General features: G+C 59.2%; 1 protein-coding gene across 1 annotated transcript in view; it reads right to left on the bottom strand.

The window, feature by feature from the left end:
- The window catches only part of MINAR1 (membrane integral NOTCH2 associated receptor 1), a 34,815-nt gene that overhangs the window by 12,677 nt on the left and 16,138 nt on the right, over positions 1–6,000 (bottom strand). The gene's annotated exons all lie outside the window — the stretch shown is intronic.

The following is a 6,000-nucleotide window of genomic DNA, read 5'->3' as shown; positions in this document are numbered from 1 at the left end:
ACCAGTGTCTTCCTCCAGAGACAGACCATACAAGGAAAAGTGCATCGGTGTTTCTTATTGCAAAACGGCAACATTCTGCACACATTATCTCGCACACTAATTGTTTTCACCTCCAAGATATTTTGGAGATCACTCCATGTGGGTACTGGTAAGGCTCCTTAGTCCCTCCAGCTGAACTTTGACCTCAAGATACACGTAGATGTGCCTGGTAGCTGGCTTGACCTTTGCATGGTTGCATCGTGTTCCGTTGTACAAATTACCTTAATGTATTTAATGAGGTTCTACTACAGACCCTGAAGAACAAACACCTGCAGGAAAGATCCTTAAAAGTAGAGCCAATGAGTCAAAACGTGACTGTAAACTTCCTGATATTAAAAATTTACCCTCCGGGGCGCCTGGGCGGCTCAGTCGGTTAAGCCTCCAACTCTTGGTTTTGGCTCGGGTCATGATCTTACGGTTTCCTGAGTTCGAACCCCGCATCGGGCTCTGTGATAATAGTGCGGAGCCTGCTTGGGATTCTCTCTCTCTCTCTCTCTCTCTCTCTCTCTCTCTCTCCTTCCCTCTCTCTGCCCCTCCCCTATGCACGCCACCTCTGTATCTCTCAAAATAAATAAATACACTTAAAAAAAAATTCACCCTGCACCGAGGTTATACCAGTACATACTCCGAACAGATCACAAAAAGTCATCTGCATGATTTCGATTTTTTGGACAATGTGACATTTTCTTCATGGCCCCACTGAACGTCAGATTCCTTTCTCGAATTTCTGTTTGCCGGACAGAGTTCAACAAAAGTCAGCGCGCTTACCGTCTAAATGCGTCCGGGTCTCCTGTGCCTGCCCCCCTCTCTGACAGCCACCCAAGGGAGCTCTCCTGGTGGCGACACGCCTTTCTCTGTCCACACCCCCTCCCGGCCCTACAGCGCCGCTCTGTGAAGGTTGACCCCGGATTACTTGGGGCAGAGACATCCAAACGTCACCTGCCCGCTGCGGGATCAAGGTTGCAGCCTGGTTTTCTCCTCTTTCCGTCTTCCCCGCTCGCCTTTGTCGAATCTCTGAGTTTCTAAGTCACCTGCTTTCAGGATTTTGTGTCCAAGCCGACGCGCACGCGTGAGAACCGCTCGCACAGATCAAGAGGACACCTGTCGTAGTTTGAATTCTGTGGTCATTTCGTGGCAGGCTTCCTATTACACTTCCGTTCACTACATGCCTGCGGCTTCTTTGCATCGGGGTGGGGGGGCAGATTTTGATGATTTTCAAAGATGGCTGTGTCTGCGGCCCACCTTTGTGGTCGTAACGGACCCGACCACCCACTTCTTTGGACAGTGCTCCGCCACTCCCGTCACCACGTCGCTACCACGCCACTTCCTTAGGGTCTCCCCTCTGCACCCTCTTCCTCTGCCAAATACTGGCTTTTTATACACGTACCTTTATGTCTTTAAATACATTTCCCCGCTATCCAGAAGCACGACGTTCCCGTGACACCTTCCAAACCCAGAATGGTGTAAAACAAAAATGCAACTGCTGTTAACTTAGGTGGGGAACGGGTGTCCCCAGACGAAAAGAATAAGCTCTCCTCCCTGTTCCCATACCTTGCGACACACCTCGCTGACAGACGCAGCACACGAGCGGAGACAAGCACAGATGCTCCCAGAGGGTCCAGGGCTCTAGAGGCTGGATGCCAGGTGCTGAGTGTGGCTCTAGGGAAGGGACTCGGGGGCTGCTCACAGCTGGGGGGCACTCGCGGCTGGGGGGACACTAGCGTCTGGGGGGCATTCATGGCTGGGGGACACTCACGGCTGGGGGGGGCACTTGCACCTAGGGGGGCACTCACGGCAGGGGGGGCACTCAGGCTGGGGGGCACTCACACCCGGGGGGGCACTTGCACCCAGGGGAGCAGTCACAGCTGGGGGGCACTCACACCTGGGGGACACTCACACCTGGGGGGCACTCATGGGTGGGGGGGCACTCACGGCTGGGGGACACTCACGGCTGGGGGGCACTCACGGCTGGGGGGCACTCACACCTGGGGGACACTCACACCTGGGGGGGCACTCGTGGGTGGGGGGGCACTCACGGCTGGGGGACACTCACGGCTGGGGGGCACTCACGGCTGGGGGGCACTCACACCTGGGGGACACTCACACCTGGGGGGCACTCATGGGTGGGGGGGCACTCACACCTGGGGGAAACTCACAGCTGGGGGACACTCACACCTGGGGGACACTCACAGTTGGGGGGGCACTCACACCTGGGGGACACTCACGGCTGGGGGGGCACTCACACCTGGGGGACACTCACACCTGGGGGACACTCACAGTTGGGGGGGCACTCACACCTGGGGGACACTCACGGCTGGGGGGGCACTCACACCTGGGGGACACTCACACCTGGGGGACACTCACAGTTGGGGGGGCACTCACACCTGGGGGACACTCACAGTTGGGGGGGCACTCACCCCTGGGGACACTCATGGCTGGGGGGGCACTCACGGCTGGGGGGCACTCATGGCTGGGGGGGCACTCAGGCTGGGGGCACTCACACCTGGGGGACACTCACAGTTGGAGGGGCAATCACACCTGGGGGACACTCACACCTGGGGGACACTCACAGCTGGGGGGGCACTCACACCTGGGGGACACTCACAGCTGGGGGGGGCAATCACACCTGGGGGACACTCATGGCTGGGGGGGGCACTCACACCTGGGGGACACTCACAGTTGGAGGGGCACTCACACCTGGGGGACACTCACACCTGGGGGACACTCACGGCTGGGGGGCACTCACACCTGGGGGCACTCACACCTGGGGGACACTCACAGTTGGGGGGGCACTCACACCTGGGGGACACTCACACCTGGGGGACACTCACGGCTGGGGGGGCACTCACAGCTGGGGGACACTCACAGTTGGAGGGGCACTCACACCTGGGGGACACTCACACCTGGGGGACACTCACGGCTGGGGGGCACTCACACCTGGGGGCACTCACACCTGGGGGACACTCACAGTTGGGGGGGCACTCACACCTGGGGGACACTCACACCTGGGGGACACTCACGGCTGGGGGACACTGCCTCTCTAACGGCTCACTGCGAAACCAACACTGAGCACTACTTTCTTTTGCTGTGTTTCGCTTTTGTCTTTCTTCATGAAGGCCAAAGTCCTCTTTGGGGTTTCCTGGTGGCAAAAACAGGCACCAAGGCCGAGTCTTTCACAAAAACAAAGTGGCGTGACGCCAACTTCTGCAAGACGGGGGATCCACGCGCATCTTCATTCCTTGATCATCAGCTTTAAGTCACGTCAACCCCCTGCATCCCTCGTCCCAGTCACAGGTTTCATTGGAAACACAACATGCGTGTGGCGTGCGCACTCTCGTCCGTGCGTGGAGCGTCACCAGGGGGCCTGGCAATAAACGGACCTACCTCGCCGGTCTTGTTGTGGACGGTGACTCCGTTCGTCTCTTGCGTAGCGACATTTCATCTTCGAGCCGTCTCTCTATGTTTATATGGCGGAATGTTACTCGGCCGTCAGTCCCGCCACCCGCAACGACGCGGATGGCACCAGAAGGCACGACGCTAAGTGAAAGAAGTCAGTCAGGGAAAGACAAACGCATAGGATTTCGCTCATATGTGGAACTTAAGAAACAAAACAGATGAACAGAGGGGAAGCGAAGGAAAAATAAAATAAAACCAGAGGGAGGCAAACCGTAAGAGACTCTAACGATGCAGAACAACTGAGGCTTGACGGGGCGGGGGGGGCGGGGGCTGGACGGGGGAGGGGCGCTAGGAGGGCACCTGTGGGACGAGCGTGAGCGCTCGGGGTTGTACGTAGGTGACGAACCACCACTGGCTTCTACTCCCGGAACCAGCATTACACTACATGTTAACGAACTAGAATTTAAATTTTTAAAAACGTAGGAAAAAAAAGAACGCTGTGTGGAAACCACACACCCCGTGTTCTTAAATATTAAATATTTTTCTCTTGCCTTTACACTCGGCAACAGCGTAAAGCCTCTTCCGTGAAATCCTCAGCCATCTTCTCTCTTGGAGCACCTTACTGGCACTGCTCTGCTGCCTTTTGGATTGGGTCATTTTCTTGAAGAAGCTTGAGAGCAGCTGGCATTTCCTCTTTTCGTAAGTGAGTGACCTTTTCGCCTGGCTGCTCAACGGATTCTTCCTTCCTTATTCCTTCCCTCCTTCCCTCCTTCCTTTCCTCCTGCCTGCCTTCCCCCCGCCTCCCCTCCCTTCCCCTTCCCTTCCTCCCTTCCTCTTCCCTTCCTCCCTTCCTCCCTCCCTCCTTCCTTCCTCCCTTCTCTCCTCCCCCCTCCCTTCCGCCTCCCTCCTCCCTCCTCCCCTCCCTTCCCCTTCCTTTCCTCCCTTCCTCTTCCCTTCCTCCCTTCCTCCCTCCCTCCTTCCTTCCTCCCTTCTCTCCTCCCCCCTCCCTTCCCCCTCCCTCCTCCCCTCCCTTCCCCTTCCTTTCCTCCCTTCCTCTTCCCTTCCTCCCTTCCTCCCTCCCTCCTTCCTTCCTCCCTTCTCTCCTCCCCCCTCCCTTCCCCTCCCTCCTCCCCTCCCTTCCCCTTCCTTTCCTCCCTTCCTCCCTCCCTCCTTCCCTCACTCCTCCCCCCTCCTTCCTCCCCTGCCTTCCCCTCCTTTCCTCCCTTCCTTCCTTCCTCCCTTTTCTCCTCCCTTCCCCCCGCCTCCCCTCCCTTCCCCTTCCTTTCCTCCCTTCCTCTTCCCTTCCTCCCTTCCTCCCTCCCTCCTTCCTTCCTCCCTTCTCTCCTCCCCCCTCCCTTCCCCCTCCCTCCTCCCCTCCCTTCCCCTTCCTTTCCTCCCTTCCTCTTCCCTTCCTCCCTTCCTCCCTCCCTCCTTCCTTCCTCCCTTCTCTCCTCCCCCCTCCCTTCCCCCTCCCTCCTCCCCTCCCTTCCCCTTCCTTTCCTCCCTTCCTCCCTCCCTCCTCCCTTCTCTCCTCCCCCCTCCCTTCCCCCTCCCTCCTCCCCTCCCTTCCCCTTCCTTTCCTCCCTTCCTCCCTCCCTCCTTCCCTCACTCCTCCCCCCCTCCTTCCTCCCCTGCCTTCCCCTCCTTTCCTCCCTTCCTTCCTTCCTCCCTTCTCTCCTCCCTTCCCCCCTCCTCCCCTCCCTTCCCCTTCCTTTCCTCCCTTCCTCTTCCCTTCCTCCCTTCCTCCCTCCCTCCCTCCTTCCTCCCTCCCTCCCTCCTTCCTTCCTCCCTCCCTCCTTCCTTCCTCCCTTCTCTCCTCCCCCCTCCCTTCCCCCTCCCTCCTCCCCTCCCTTCCCCTTCCTTTCCTCCCTTCCTCCCTCCCTCCTTCCCTCACTCCTCCCCCCTCCTTCCTCCCCTGCCTTCCCCTCCTTTCCTCCCTTCCTTCCTTCCTCCCTTCTCTCCTCCCTTCCCCCCGCCTCCCCTCCCTTCCCTTCCTTTCCTCCCTTCCCCCTCCCTTCCTTCCTCCCTCCCTCCTTCCTTCCTCCCTTCTCTCCTCCCCCCTCCCTTCCCCCTCCCTCCTCCCTCCTCCCCTCCCTTCCCCTTCCTTTCCTCCCTTCCTCTTCCCTTCCTCCCTTCCTCCCTCCCTCCTTCCTTCCTCCCTTCTCTCCTCCCCCCTCCCTTCCCCTCCCTCCTCCCCTCCCTTCCCCTTCCTTCCTCCCTCCTTCCCTCCCTCCTCCCCCCTCCTTCCTCCCCTGCCTTCCCCTCCTTTCCTCCCTTCCTTCCTTCCTCCCTTCTCTCCTCCCTTCCCCCCTCCTCCCCTCCCTTCCCCTTCCTTTCCTCCCTTCCTCTTCCCTTCCTCCCTTCCTCCCTCCCTCCCTCCTTCCTTCCTCCCTCCCTCCTTCCTTCCTCCCTTCTCTCCTCCCCCCTCCCTTCCCCCTCCCACCTCCCCTCCCTTCCCCTTCCTTTCCTCCCTTCCTCCCTCCCTCCTTCCCTCTCTCCTCCCCCCTCCTTCCTCCCCTGCCTTCCCCTCCTTTCCTCCTTCCTCTTCCCTTCCTCCCTTCCTCC

Source organism: Lynx canadensis, chromosome B3, assembly GCF_007474595.2.
Source record: "Lynx canadensis isolate LIC74 chromosome B3, mLynCan4.pri.v2, whole genome shotgun sequence".
Lineage (NCBI taxonomy): Eukaryota > Metazoa > Chordata > Mammalia > Carnivora > Felidae > Lynx > Lynx canadensis.
The sequence above is the reverse complement of the archived record's forward strand: the minus strand, read 5'-3'. Positions and strand labels throughout refer to the sequence as shown.